The sequence below is a fragment of the Bufo bufo genome, chromosome 6, assembly GCF_905171765.1.
Source record: "Bufo bufo chromosome 6, aBufBuf1.1, whole genome shotgun sequence".
In the NCBI taxonomy this organism is placed as follows: Eukaryota; Metazoa; Chordata; class Amphibia; order Anura; family Bufonidae; genus Bufo; species Bufo bufo.
In genome coordinates this window covers 67,399,254-67,415,287 of record NC_053394.1, presented here as the reverse complement: position 1 = coordinate 67,415,287, position 16,034 = coordinate 67,399,254, and the positions used below count along the sequence as shown (strand labels likewise).

General features: G+C 43.1%; 1 protein-coding gene across 1 annotated transcript in view; it reads left to right on the top strand.

Annotated features, from left to right (window-relative positions):
* BTRC (beta-transducin repeat containing E3 ubiquitin protein ligase) overlaps nt 1-10,243 on the top strand; it is a 225,254-nt gene extending 215,011 nt beyond the window's left edge. The window contains exon 15 of the transcript XR_005779466.1: nt 10,233-10,243. The gene's annotated coding sequence lies outside the window, so the exon portion shown is untranslated. The remainder of the gene's footprint in view (nt 1-10,232) is intronic.
* Nucleotides 10,244-16,034: the final 5,791 nt, after the last annotated feature.

The window sequence follows — 16,034 nt, the reverse complement described above, 5'->3', positions numbered from 1 at the left end:
TTCATGCAGAGGCACAATGACCAGATTAATGATATTCAAGTAGTATGAGCTTGTCACTGTACCATTCACAAAGTGTAGGGCAATTCCTTATTGACTAGACACATCTGTCCACACTGCAACACCACCACCAAAGGCTCGTCTGGTAACAACAGTGGCTGATGCATAGCACTCTCCTTGACGTCTACAACATTGTTGCTGGCCATAATTTCTGCTCAGCGTGAATCGACTTTCATGAGTGAACAGCATTGATGCCCACTGGTCCCTCATCCAGCATAGATGCTCCCTGGCCCATGCAAAATGATGACGCCTGTGGTCAGGTACCATTGCAGATCATCTATCACACAGACCACGCTGATTTAAACTGTTTCTAATGGTGTGACTTGACACTTGGCTGCCTCTCACCACCCTTAAATGGGCTTGGAGTTGTGCAGCATTTATCATCCGCTTTTGCAGGTCATTGTTCACACTGAAGTTGTCATCAGTGTGGGGTTGTTATGGGTAATTGGGAGGGGATAACACCAAATGACACAAAAAAGGAATAGACCGGAGTCTAGGCCTCAAAGCTAAGGGAGCGGGATGGTGACCTAGGAATCCCTAGACCTCTCCCTGACTCCTGCCAGTATGAGTAGACCCTGAAGGTGGAAATACTCATACACCGGAACCTAGGCCCTGAAGAACCTGGAAGGCCCTAGGAATGGTGGCAGGGAATAAGACTACTGGTTCCTTCCCAGATGAAGGAACCGGCATTTCCCTAAGGCCTAGACAGCAACACGCACAAGCGAACAACAAAATGCAAGACAAATTGCACTTAGCTAAAAGCAGAATGGAGGAGCAGGAGATCCAAAGGAACAACACACCAGCTCAACCAACTCCAGCAGGAAATATCAACCGCAAGGTAAGCAGTGTGAGTCAGAACTAAATAGCCTCAGTAATGACCACCAGCTGCACCAGACAGAAGGTGTGGTCATACCAAACGCAACACTGAAAGGAGAAAACAAAGAGACTGTCAGTTCAGGGAAAATTTGATTCGCCGCAAAGCCGAGTTTTCTCGTGCTTCGTGTTAAAGAATCAATTTTCCCTGAAATGGCGGTATAAAAATAAAAGTCATACTCCCCTTACCCATTTGAGCTCAAAGAAGCCGCGGCCGTCATCTTGACTGAAGATCCCTTGCAAAATCACGTGCGTGGTGACCCTTGACGTTACCACGCCAGCCAGCGCGATGACGTCATGCAATGCGCGGGATCTTCAATCAAGATAGCCGCGACGTCCTCCTTATGCTTAAATGGATATGTTTGGTTTTTTTTCAACAGATTAACCTCTGAAAGACCTCACTATTAGGGCTCATGCACACGGCTGTTGCCCGGCCGTGGCCGTATTGTGGGCCGCATGCAGGGGTCTGCAATACACGGGCATCGGCCGTGTGCACCACGGATCACGGACCCATTCACTTGAATAGGTCCGCAATCACGGAGATGCGGAACGGAGGCACGGATCGGAAGCACTACGGAGTGCTTCCGTGGGTTTTCTGTCCGTGCCTCCGCACCGCAAAAAAGTATTGCATGCACTACTTTTTTTTTGCAGTGCCGACCATCTGATGCGGATCGCGGACCCCATTCACAGCATGGGCCCGGACAGCACGCAGTCATGGGCACGAGCCATAATTCTCAGATGCCACAATCCCCAGTGAACGCGGCCTCTGAGAGGTTCAATGATGGGGGCAGCAAAATTCATCATGAAGCAAATTTCTTTGTGAAATTCGGCGAAGCATCCGAATCAAATTTTTCTAAACTTTGCTCATCACTAGTTATAATGCACATAAAAAAAAAAATTAAGTGTAAAGAAAATAATTTATGTATTTTATAACCCTAATATATATATATATATATATATAAATAAAATGGAAAAATGGACAACATTTCCAATATTGGAAGTGCTGTCCATTTTATGTTTTGGGTCATTGAGCCTGTTCCCTGGGACATAGCACCCATTTGTAATTTGGATAGTCGGTGCTGCCATTTTTTCATTATATATATATATATATATATATATATATATATATATATATATATATATATACAGTACAGACCAAAAGTTTGGACACACCTTCTCATTCAAAGAGTTTTCTTTATTTTCATGACTATGAAAATTGTAGATTTATACTGAAGGGATCAAAACTATGAATTAACACATGTGGAATTATATACATAACAAACAAGTGTGAAACAACTGATAATATGTCATATTCTAGGTTCTTCAAAGTAGCCACCTTTTGCTTTGATTACTGCTTTGCACACTCTTGGCATTCTCTTGATGAGCTTCAAGAGGTAGTCCCCTGAAATGGTTTTCACTTCACAGGTGTGCCCTGTCAGGTTTAATAAGTGGGATTTCTTGCCTTATAAATGGGGTTGGGACCATCAGTTGCGTTGAGGAGTCAGGTGGATACACAGCTGATAGTCCTACTGAATAGACTGTTAGCTGCTTTTTTCTTGCCATAATACAAATTCTAAGTAAAGAAAAACGCGTGGCCATCATTACTTTAAGAAATGAAGGTCAGCCAGTCAGCCAAAAAATTGGGAAAACTTTGAAAGTAAGGGCTATTTGACCATGAAGGAGAGTGATGGGGTGCAGCGCCAGATGACCTGGCCTCCACAGTCACCGGACCTGAACCCAATCGAGATGGTTTGGGGTGAGCTGGACCGCAGAGTGAAGGCAAAAGGGCCAACAAGTGCTAAGCATCTCTGGGAACTCCTTCAAGACTGTTGGAAGACCATTTCAGGGGACTACCTCTTGAAGCTCATCAAGAGAATGCCAAGAGTGTGCAAAGCAGTAATCAAAGCAAAAGGTGGCTACTTTGAAGAACCTAGAATATGACATATTTTCAGTTGTTTCACACTTGTTTGTTATGTATATAATTCCACATGTGTTAATTCATAGTTTTGATGCCTTCATAGTCATGAAAATAAAGAAAACTCTTTGAATGAGAAGGTGTGTCCAAACTTTTGGTCTGTACTGTATATATATATATATATATATATATATATATATAATCACTGTATAATAAATCCTAATGCAGAATTGAAAAACTAATGCAGTTTTTAAACCGCACAGTTTATATAAAAATGAACTGTGGAAAAATTATACATTATTTTTAGAAATTTGTTTTGTGGTTTAAACTACGAAAAGACAACATTTTTATGTCACACACTTAAGGCTCAATATTTTGTGTAAAAATAAAGCCTGATTTGTTGTGAAAAGACAGAAAAATCTATTTGGTATCCTAAAAACTAGTTATTAAAGGGCTAACTATGTCTAGATGAAGTACAGTTCCCGTGTATTCAATGACAGGTGTCTGTATATGATGTCTGTTCTCTGCCTGGAATGGAAGGCAATTGACGATATGTACTTAACTTTGAATCCTCAATGAATCCCTGATGAACTGCCTCGAAACAGTGAAAAGTATCAACGTAATTGCAGCAGTCTGAGTCATGACATGCTTGTATGTAGTGTAATTACCTGATACTGCTCCCCATCCAACTCTTCTCAAGTCTGCTCTATGCATCCCGAATACAACACTTTCCCTTTATTGTTCTTCATTTACTGTAAGAACCATACAACGTTATTCCTCAAACGCTCACAGATGTCTAACACGTTCACTAAAGAACCGCTTGCTTTAGAAATAAATAAATGAAAGTGGTCGTGACGTTAGAGCCCATTACTGTACATAGGTGGTTCCATTCAAATTATAAGGTCCCTGGTGACTTAGGGCTTGTGCATCGACTATGGCTATGTACTGTGGAGCTGGAGGCAATCAATGTAGCACTCTATAGTGCCTTCATGCAGCTCCATATGAAGCAATGGTTCTAGCCGAGAATATCATTTTAAAATGTAAATCGACATAGAAGGGGACATATGGGGCACAATATAGCCCCATAGGCTTCTATGAGTTTTGTATTACGACTTTATAAGCTTATATTAAGCCTTGAAGAAGCCAATCTGTCAAGTCCTAGACATTTGGCTCAAAGTAACTTATAGCCATTCATGTGATCTCAATGCAGCCAATTCTTAAAGCATGGGTTTTCATAAACCGAAATTTGAATAATGACGCTATTTTGCACAACAATAACTGAAGGAATGTATCTTTTTTGGGCTTCCCCAATGTCTTTGTTAGCTTTATAATTCCCTGTTTCATCTGCACAGCTAGATGCATTTCACTAAGAAGCAGGGGACGTCTCTCTACTGCTGTGACGTCCTTTCCCTTCCCATTTTGTTTGTTTTCAGCTCCAGAGTTCAAAGAACAGAAAGGGAGGGGAAAATCATACTTATAAACACACGGAAGGCTCCTAAAATCTTCAAAATTGGGCTCAGGATCTCGGCTAGCTCTGACATGCTGTCACTTTCTCTCTGTTTTCGTCTCTGTTACTAGGGAAGGATCTTGCCTGACAACAGGCAGTGGATTGCAACTCTGGTAGAAATGAGACACTTGAGCACCTGAATGTGAGACTCCGATGCCACAATCAGTGTTGAACGCGGCATCTGAGGGGTTAAATGACAGTGGTCGGTGTGATCACCGTTCCCCATCATTGCGCCCACTCCATACAATGAAAAGTGATTTATGATGAAGTAATTCGTAAAAAAAATTATTTTTTGAAAAGTTTGGCGAAGGTGCCGAATCGAATGTTTCAAAACTTCTCTCATCACTACTTCTAATACATTATGCTATGGGTGTCTATGGAAAAGGCTGTACTAGTGTGCCCTATCAGCAGAATTACTGAATTTACAGTTCTAGGGTTGTTTCTAGGTCCCCAGCGCTGACTGCAGGGGGCTTACCCGGCCTCCATTCAGATCACTGGGATCCATTCAGGGGAATTGCCCTTTGATCATGCCATGGTCACAGAGGGTTAACAGTTGGGATTGGAGCTACCTCTGATCCTGGCAGTAGTGCAAAATTCTCTAAGAACCGGAGTTGTTAGTTACAGTTCATTCATACAGCAGGAGTTCTCACAAATGCCCTCTGCTCCCTCTAAAACATTAAAGACAAAAGTCAGTGGGTGGTCTTAAGGGAATAAAGATTACATTTTAACAGTAGTGGTTCTGTGAATAATTTTATAATACCACTATTATACATCTGACTTGTTTCACATATGCGGTAAGAGATCCAGCAGGCTGTTCTGGCAGAGACTCTGGATCCAGTATTGCTGGACGGTACCTATTATTGAGTCCAGTGGAGATCTGGCCACTACCCAGCAAATATGCATTCTGGAAGTCTGTACCGTATATTGCAAATGTAGCCTTACTGACAGACGACAAGCCAGCTATGATATTATGTTTCCGATTGATATACTGGATTTCCCAGAAAAACTATATAACATTTTTTTTCATTGATTTAAATCCCTACTCGTTCTGTGCTTAGAAGTCTAGTGACTTTCCATAGATATAGCATTTAGGGGGGCCGAGCCGGATGCAGAGCTAAGCAGAAGCAATATAGCTGAGCTCCAGCAGCCACAGCCGATTAAAGCATTAATAAGCACCCCAGAGGCACCCAAACTGTGCTGGACCCCTCTCCACCCACTCACCCCCAGGAAGACACTGGAGATAATGAAGACAAGGAAAAACCCCGGTTCCCCCACAAAACTTACCTTTTTCTTCACAGCAGCACCTATCCAAGATGGCCCCTGGCACATGTAGGAGACAGCAGAAAACACCAATGAACTCCAGCAACAAGCGCACCACGAGGCAGCAGGTCCACAAGGAGCTGGTAGGACATATTTCCCCTGCAAATAAAACTAGTCATGTGAGTGGGGGTCTGCCCAAAGCTCTTTAGCAGGGGCAAAGTCTGACTTTAACATGAGCCCTAATACAAGCTCTGAATATGATAGAATCACCCTGTCTGTTATGCAATATTTAATGGCAGACCTGAAAAGTTCTATACACTCAGCCTGCGCCGATGACGTCAGCCCTACACCCGGAAGAGAGTCTTCTCTTCCGGGTGTAGGGCTGACGTAATCGGCGCAGGCGCACTGAGGAAGGAGCAGCCAAGCGAGCGTCCTTCTCTCAGAGCACCTGCGCCGAATGAGGACCGGTACGGCGCGGGCGCGGGATTTGAGCTGCAGGCAGGGCCAGCTGGTGGATGAGAGCTCTCTCTGGCCCTGTCAATCAAGGGGAGGAGGGGGCGTTTTTTCAGACCGAGGATGCGGCGGCTACCAGCAAGTCCACCCAACTTCCTGGTAGTGAAGAAATTTGGATATCACAAAATTACGAATTTTACTGAAATTACAGCACAGCCAGAGGTAAGAGGGGTATATATGAAATCTGCGTACATTAGCAAATATATTAAGTTCAAAACTGAAAATTGCTGTTTGGGGGGTGACAGAAGCCCTTTAACTTCTTCCATTTTAAAAACAAGCTTCTCAGGGAAGCAGGAAGAAAAAAAGACATTCCTGAGCGTTTTAAACAAGTTTCTTTCTATGCTGATCTCTCTCCAGCAACTCTAGCCAGGAGGAGGGAGTTTACTAAATATACCACAATCCTGAGAGAGAATGGAATCCCATAGCGTTGGGTTTTCCCAGTGAAACTTGTCAGTAGAAATGGCACCGACTTTATTTTACTTTCTCCATCTCAAGTGCAAACCTTCTGGAGAGGTGGTCCTTACTCCAGCCACAAGAGAGAGCCAGATCTCCAGGGAAAACTCTATAGGTGCCAACCATGTAAGGTACCTCACCTGCCTACACCCTTCTACACTGGGTCTGCTTTTCTCCACTCTTGACCGATCTATATATCTCGAAACACACAAATGTTATAGTCCTTGACTTTCTCATCTACTTTGAAGACTCCCCCACATACGAGGTGTTGGTTGCCTGTTGGGACATCCAATAAGTCATGTATTGGCGGTGGCTGTTGGATGTCCGCTGTTGAATAAAAAGAATTTCGCCACATATTTTTTTATTCTTTTAGTTTTTGCTATTTTTTTATTCTTTTTCTCAGCTGATGTAGTTGTTTTTACATCGCAGACTGGATCTCCCCCTCTCTTTCCAACCCTACACATGGCATTTGTGATTGGGTTTGGTGATCTACTAGAGACAGTATGGTTTCTTAAAAGTTTTACTTTCCTTGTTGTTTATTCAATTTTTTTTTTTTGTGTGACGTCATTACCTGCTTCTGATTTACTGATGCATCATTGCACTCTATTGTTCTATGTAGCATTGTACATTTTATATGGCATTACAGGGATTTATGGGCGTGTTATTAGGTACCTGATATGGCATTAAAGATCTCATCCCTAAATGTCAAAGGGTTGAACAGCCATTTCAAAAGAGCATGCTTCTGGAAATAAGTATCTAACTTACATTGTGACTTTATAGGTGCCCAGGAACTTAATTTATTGCCTAAAGATAGTTTCAGGATTCAAAATAGGCGCTTTCCTCATATTTTTCACTCCCACCCTGAAAATAAAAAAGCAGGGGTGAGATGCTAGCCATTAAAGGTACGGTCTCTTTTAAAATGATATCTACTACTACTACAGACAGCCAAGGCCACTACATTATCATTGTCTGTCTAATCAATAATCAGCTTTACACTATAGCATCCATATATGCACCTAATAAATCACAGCTTCACTTCCTTCACCGCTTCTTCAACAAACTGATGCCAATAAGACAGGGGTTTTTAATACTCTGCGGCCACTATAATAAAGTTATTGACCCTACGATTGACAAGTTATCCATGGACAGTAAGGACAGAGACTTCTCATTAATAGAGTCATTGCACAAAGAGGAGATTTTTGACCCATGGCGCATATTCCGTGCGTCTGAAAAAGACTTTACTTTTTTTTCTCAAGCCCCCATAACTCATACTCCCGCATAGATATGGTATTAGTGGATAAAAGACTACTACAAAATATAATTTCATCAGATATTGGTACCATAACTTGGTCCGACCATGCCTCTACCTCTATACTCATTAACCTACAATACTCTCCCTCGCGAGCCCCGTGGAGATTTAATAATTCCATTTTGAATAACCCTGAATACTTACCTCTATTCTGCACAGCTCTGCAGGAATATTTTAATCTTAATACCTCATCTGAGGTCTTGTTGTCCACGATCTGGTGCGCTCGCAAAGTGGTCATGAGGAGTATCTTTTTAAAATACTCTGCTTTGGAAAAGAGAAAGAGAAATCAAAAGATCGAACTACTCATAGGCCAGATTAGACAAGTAGAGCGTGACAACCAAAAACCTCCCAAAATTACCTTTGCAACCCAATTGAAAAATTTAAGATATGAGCCACATGTGTTAAAGGGAACCTGTCATCAACTTTATGCTGCCCATACTAAAGGCAGGATAAAGTAAGGACAGGTGAGTTGATTTCAGCGGTCTGTCATTAAAAAGTCAAAAGTAAGTGGTTGCCAAGAACCAACATCACAATCATTGCAGACTGGGCCTGGAAAAGAGTCACGGCCACCTGAGAAGAGTCCTGGTTATTCATGAATTCCCGCTCTCCCTGCCCACCTGCTGATGACTTCTACCTAGTTTTCTCCCTTTCTCTCTAGGAGAGAACTGCCAATCATCAGCAGATGGGCGAGAAAGCAGGAGATTAGGAATAACCAGGACTCTTCTCATGTAGATTTGACTCTTTTCAAGGCCTGGGCTGCAATGATTATGATGCTGGTTCTCAGCAACCACTTAATTTTAGCTCATGAGTGACACAACACTGAAATCAGCATTTCTGCCACTATTTTATGCTGCCCTCAGTGAGGTCAGCATAAAGTTGATGACAGGTTCCCTTTAATGCAATCCACATTTGAGTCCTACCTCGGCAAATCCAAATCCATGTATTACTATTGCAGAAACAGAGCTAATAAATCTTTATCAAACAGGTGTAAGGCCCCTTTCACACGGGCGAGTTTTCCACACGCGTGCAATGCGTGAGGTGAATGCATTGCACCCGCACTGAATCCGGACCCATTGATTTCTATGGGGCTGTGCACATGAGAGGTGATTTTCACGCATCACTTGTGAGTGGGGCTGCGTGAAAATCGCAAGCATCCGCAAGCAAGTGCGGATGCGGTGCGATTTTCACTAATTGGTTTCTATGTGACGATCGGGATGGGGACCCGATCATTATTATTTTCCCTTATAACATGGTTATATAAGGGAAAATAATGGCATTCTTAATACAGAATGCTAACTAAATTAGTGATGGAGGGATTAAAAAAATTCAATAATTAAACTCATCTCATCCACTTGTTTGCGCTGCCTGGCTTGTCTTCTTTCTTCTTCTTTGATGACCTGGGAGGAAAAGGAACTTTAGTGACGTTACTGCGCTCACCACATGGTCCATCAGCATAGTGATGGACCATGTGATGGACCATGTGATGAGCGCAGTGACGTCACCAAAGGTCCTTTTCCTCCCAGACATTTTCCCCGATCCTCTCTCCATACCTGAAGGGATGTTTCCAGCAATTCTTTGGAGGTAATCCCATTTCCAAGGAAATGCTTTCAGCCGTAATAGTCACATTTCCCAAAGCAGGCAAACCTCCCGACACTCCAGAAAATTTCCGCCCCATATCCTTACTCAATTCCGATTTCAAGATCTTTTCAAGATCTTTTCTAAATTATTGTCCAATAGATTGGTAGATATTTTTCCTACTTTAATAAATAATGACGAAATTGTATTTGTGAAAAATAGACAGACATCTGACGGTACCAGATTTATAGACCTCTTGGATATGGTTGTATGCAATTTGGATTGCAATATGTAATCTGAATGCTTGCAATTGTATGCTTGCAATTGGTTTTGCAATTGTGAACTTTGTATTTGAGTTTGGTGGAAGTAAACAAATATATATCTAGTTCAGTATCCAGTTCTAAACACAATACTAACAATATGAACATTATATAACTGTTATAAATGTCTATTTTGGCCTCTTGTTCCCATAAAACTGGACTCTTAGTGGAGTGAATGTCTCTTCAGCTCCTGTCTCTGGTGAATAATGATTCTAGTAGCAGGAGCAGGGGAAATCCCAGACAGGCTGTGTGTGAGGCTGGCTGTGATTGGTGAAAACTCTTGCTGTGTGAGAAGCTGGCTGTGATTGGTCTAGACTTCTGCCCAGCAACAACAGATTAACACTATGCTTTCTTTTGTTTCTACTGTGTCACTGAGTTTACCTTTCATTACAAAATGAATCTTAAAGACATATTATCTTTTTCTGCTTCTTTGAACACAAAATATAACAGTTATATGACATCCAAAACATGATTTCACAGTAAATAACTCTGCTTTTGTCTTTAACACATAAACAAAGGAACTGCTTCAAGGCTATTGGCAGGTCTAGCTATATACACATATAAGGCTATGCTAGCAACCTAGGACAGGTCTTAGCTGGCCAACTACACTCCCACCAAAATTACCTATAATTCTATGTTCTTAGTGGTAGGACTTGAACATGAATTTGAGGAAGTTTCCATTAGGTTCTCAACTTCCAAGTGTCTTTTATCACTCTTGAGTCGAACAACTAACTTCTGTATAGGACGTTCAAACTTGAGTGGAGTAGTGAGATGTTTTTCTTTTTTGTCAAGTTATGAGTCTCCTATTTGTAACAACACTCTTCTTACTAGTTTGTCTTCATCCTTTTGAACTTCTAGAACTTTGGCCAATTTCTATTGACTTCTAGGTAAATCTTCTTCTTTCACTAACACTATGTCATTAACTTGGACATTTCTGGGTGTTTGCCATTTATTTCTTAGCATAAGATTGGCTAAGTACTCTTTCCTCCATCTATTTCAAAACTGTTCTGATAGATATTGAACTCTTCACCATCTGTTTTAGCATATCAATCCTCTTTGGTGAACTTGCCAGGCGGCTGTATGTATTCAGACTTAAGGTGAAGTAGATGGTTGGGAGTTAAAGGCTCCAAACTTGTTGGATCGTTGATATCATTAACTGTAAGTGGACGACTGTTAACAATAGACATTACTTTATAGAATAGCATCATCTATTCTTCCGGCGTTCTTTTTCAAAACTGAACTTAACACATTTCTCACAGTTCTGATTTGTCTTTCCCAAACTCCTGCTGTATGGCTTGCATGTGGAGCATTCATATGAAAATCACACTGTTTCTCTAACAAATACTCAGTTACTTTTTCTTTATCGATCTCTTTTAGAGCTTTCTTCAATTAATTATTTGCTCTGACAAAATTAGATCCTTGGTCAGATCTAAGCTCTCTGACGGTACCTCTAATGACTATGAAACATCTCAAGGTGTTGATGAATGCGTCAGTTGACATATCTTCTAATATTTCCAGGTGAATCACTCTGGAGCTTAGACATGTAAATATTAGTCCATATCTCTTGTACTCCTTGCGGTTCTGTTTGGTGATGAATGGGCCAAAACAATCCATTCCGCTATAAAGAAATGGTGTTGATGGGTTTACACGATCCGACTCTAAATCTGCGATACTTTGTTCTTCTGTAGGTCTACGTGCCTTTCGGCAGACTACACATTTACTTATATACTTTGCTATAACTTTGCTTCCTTTCACAATCCAGTAACCACCTTCTCTCAAACAGCTTTGGGTAAAGCTTCTTCCTTGATGCAAGGATATGTTGTGGTAGTGATCAATAATCAATCTTGCGAAGGTAGAGTTTTTGGGTAGAATTGCTGGATACTTCACTCTGCTAGGTAACGAGGCTGTCACGAGTTGAAGGTCCCAAACAGAAACCACCGCATCGTCAAGAATATAAACAGAAATCAGGTACAGACACATAAGAGTTTATTGCACAAACAAAAACATGAAAGGCAGCACAGAGAAAACATGAGCTCTATGTACCGTCAGCTCAGTGGGAGAAAAACCCCCACTGCGCCACTGTCTAGTAATACTCCAGAGGGGAGTAACTAAGCAACTCCTGGTTTTCACTAGAGCCCTAGATGGTAGGGTTAGACTTAGCCGCAGGAAGTTGCCAGGGTCCACTCTGGAGCGTGAACTAGACAGTGACAGCAGGAGCGAATGGACAACAGGTACCAGAAGGTATCGACGGCACATAGGCATACATAACATACAGGCAAATACAAAACAGAGCAACTAATGATATAAGCAGGAGTTCACGCAAGGGAGCAGGAGTGGCAATAAGCAGAGAAGGACTTGTTCCACCAGTAGTAAACTGCATGGCCTTGTCATGCCACTCTGCTGCAAAGGCTTGCTGAACACAGACATATGAATACAAAACAGGGCAACTAATAATACAAGCAGGAGTTCACGCAAGGGAGCAGGAGTGGCAATGAGCAGAGAAGGACTTGCTCCACCAGTAGTAAACTGCATGGCCTTGTCATGCCACTCTGCTGCAAAGGCTTGCTGAACACAGACATCTGAATACAAAACAGGGCAACTAATAATACAAGCAGGAGTTCACGCAAGGGAGCAGAAGTGGCAATGAGCAGAGAAGGACTTGCTCCACCAGTAGTAAACTGCATGGCGTTGTCATGCCACTCTGCTGCAAAGGCTTGCTAAACACAGACATCAGAATAAACACAAAGTAGCTAAAACATAACTGGCAGAACAGAAAGACAGGAAAGAGTACAGGAAAAAGGACGCAAATGAACAAGTAGGGAAACCCACAGAGCACAGACAGACAGACAGACACGGATCCCATGGGTCAGCAGCATGGGAGAGAGAGTACAAACCAGGAGCAGGACAGGACAGGACAGGACAAGACAACACACACCAGGAGAGCTGAAACAGAACTGAGGAAACCTCAGCCTTATATACAGGTTCCATGGGTGCAGCAGAGAGACCACACCCATGGAGCAGACAGAGGATTAACTCCTAATAGGAATACAGGGGAGTTAACCCATACAGAACCACAAATAATACAGAGGAACGGAGCTGCAGCGAGAGCATAGACAGAAGGTCACAGCCAGCGGTAATGACTGTGACACTCCCACCCCTCAAAGCCCCCCCTCCCCCCCCAAACAGAAAACGGGAGGAAGTGGGGCAACAAACCAAACAGAACCAGGCAAGGGGACAGAAATCAAAGGGGTGACGAGGTACAAGGGCAGGAACACATACGACGACCGCAACCAGCCCAACCCCTGAAAACCAGCCTACACGGAGGGTCCGCAGCCAGTACGCCAGGGGAAGATAGCCAGCCAACATGGCATACATGTCAAGTGAACCGCACCATGCAGTTACCTCCCCCTCCACTCTCCCTCCGGAGAATGACATGTCTGCCAAGAACTGATTGGCCAGACATGCAGACACCCCCTTCCGGAGGATTGGGACCAGGAACAGGAACCAGACAGGAATACAAAGAAAATCAGAATCAAATGGGTACAGAGGTACACAAGCAGAACACATACTACGACCGCAGCCAGCACGCAGCCCCTAGCAACCAGCCTACACGGTAAACGCAGCCAGTACGCCAAGAGGAATGCAGCCAGCCTACACGGCCACCAAAGTCATAGTGAACTGCAGTGTGCTAACACCTCCCCCTCCACTCTCCCTCTGGAGAATGGCATGTCTGCCAAGAACTAATTGGTCAGACATGCTGACACCCCCTTCCGGAGGCCAGGATCAGAAGCAGACGCCTGCGCCGATAACGGAAAACACGGCCGTAGGCAGAACTGCAAGCAAAAAAGGTTAAACTGGACGTCACCCCTGGCAACCAGCATACACGGAGAACACCGCAGCCAGTACACCAAGGCAACCAAATCCGATACCTAAGGCAGCATAAAGAGGGAAATACAGAAAGCACACACATTACAGATAAGCAGAAAACAGAACAAAAAAAAAACTCTGCGAAAGTTCACTTGTTCATTCTGTCACGAGTTGGAGGTCCCAAACAGAAACCACCGCGTCATCAAGAAATAAACGGAAATCAGGTACAGACACATAAGAGTTTATTGCACAAACAAAAACATGAAAGGCAGCACAGAGAAAACATGAGCTCTATGTACCGTCAGCTCAGTGGGAGAAAAACCCCCACTGCGCCACTGTCTAGTAATACTCCAGAGGGGCGTAACTAAGCAACTCCTGGTTTTCACTAGAGCCCTAGATGGTAGGGTTAGACTTAGCCGCAGGAAGTTGCCAGGGTCCACTCTGGAGCGTGAACTAGATAGTGACAGCAGGAGCGAATGGACAACAGGTACCAGAAGGTACCGACGGCACATAGGCATACATAACATACAGGCAAATAGAAAACAGAGCAACTAATGATACAAGCAGGAGTTCACGCAAGGGAGCAGGAGTGGCAATAAGCAGAGAAGGACTTGCTCCACCAGTAGTAAACTGCATGGCCTTGTCATGCCACTCTGCTGCAAAGGCTTGCTGAACACAGACATATGAATACAAAACAGGGCAACTAATAATACAAGCAGGAGTTCATGCAAGGGAGCAGGAGTGGCAATGAGCAGAGAAGGACTTGCTCAACCAGTAGTAAACTGCATGGCCTTGTCATGCCACTCTGCTGCAAAGGCTTGCTGAACACAGACATCTGAATACAAAACAGGGCAACTAATAATACAAGCAGGAGTTCACGCAAGGGAGCAGGAGTGGCAATGAGGAGAGAAGGACTTGCTCCACCAGTAGTAAACTGCATGGCGTTGTCATGCCACTCTGCTGCAAAGGCTTGCTAAACACAGACATCAGAATAAACACAAAGTAACTAAAACATAACTGGCAGAACAAAAAGACAGGAAAGAGTACAGGAAAAAGGACGCAAATGAACAAGTAGGGAAACCCACAGAGCACAGACAGACAGACAGACACGGATCCCATGGGTCAGCAGCATGGGAGAGAGAGTACAAACCAGGAGCAGGACAGGACAGGACAAGACAACACACACCAGGAGAGCTGAAACAGAACTGAGGAAACCTCAGCCTTATATACAGGTTCCATGGGTGCAGCAGAGAGACCACACCCATGGAGCAGACAGAGGATTAACTCCTAATAGGAATACAGGGGAGTTAACCCATACAGAACCACAAATAATACAGAGGAACGGAGCTGCAGCGAGAGCATAGACAGAAGGTCACAGCCAGCGGTAATGACTGTGACAGAGGCATTTTCCAGTCTCCCTCCCACCTTCAGTATAACTTCCTGCAGAACAAGATTAAACTTGTACAATGGGTGGTTGTTTGGAAGCCTTTTAGGTTCTTGTCTAAGTCTCTTCAACTTACATAGAAACACAGAAACATAGAATGTGTCGGCAGATAAGAACCATTTGGCCCATCTAGTCTGCCCAATATACTAAATACTATGGATAGCCCCTGGCCCTATCTTATATGAAGGATGGCCTTATGCCTATCCCATGCATGCTTAAACTCCTCCACTGTATTTGCAGCTGCCACTTCTGCAGGAAGGCTATTCCATGCATCCACTACTCTCTCAGTAAAGTAATACTTCCTGATAATACTTTTAAACCTTTGCCCCTCTAATTTAAAACTATGTCCTCTTGTAGCAGTTTTTCTTCTTTTAAATATTCTTTCCTCTTTTACCTTGTTGATTCCCTTTATGTATTTAAAAGTTTCTATCATATCCCCTCTGTCTCGTCTTTCTTCCAAGCTATACATGTTAAGGTCCTTTAATGTTTCCTGGTAAGTTTTATCCTGCAATCCATGTACCAGCTTAGTAGCTCTTCTCTGAACTCTCTCTAAAGTATCAATATCCTTCTGGAGATATGGTCTCCAGTACTGAGCACAATACTCCAAATGAGGTCTCACTAGTGCTCTGTAGAGCTGCATGAGCACCTCCCTCTTTCTACTGGTAATTCCTCTTGCTATACACCCAAGCATTCTGCTAGCATTTCCTGCTGCTCTGTGACATTGTCTGCCTACCTTTAAGTCTTCTGAAATAATGATCCCTAAATCCCTTTCCTCAGATACTGAGGTTAGGACTGTATCACTGATTTTATATTCTGCTCTTGGGTTTTTACGTCCCAGGTGCATTATCTTGCACTTATCAACATTAAATTTTAGTTGCCAGATTTTTGACCATTCCTCTAGTTTTCCTAAGTCCTTTTCCATTTGGTGTATTCCTCCAGGA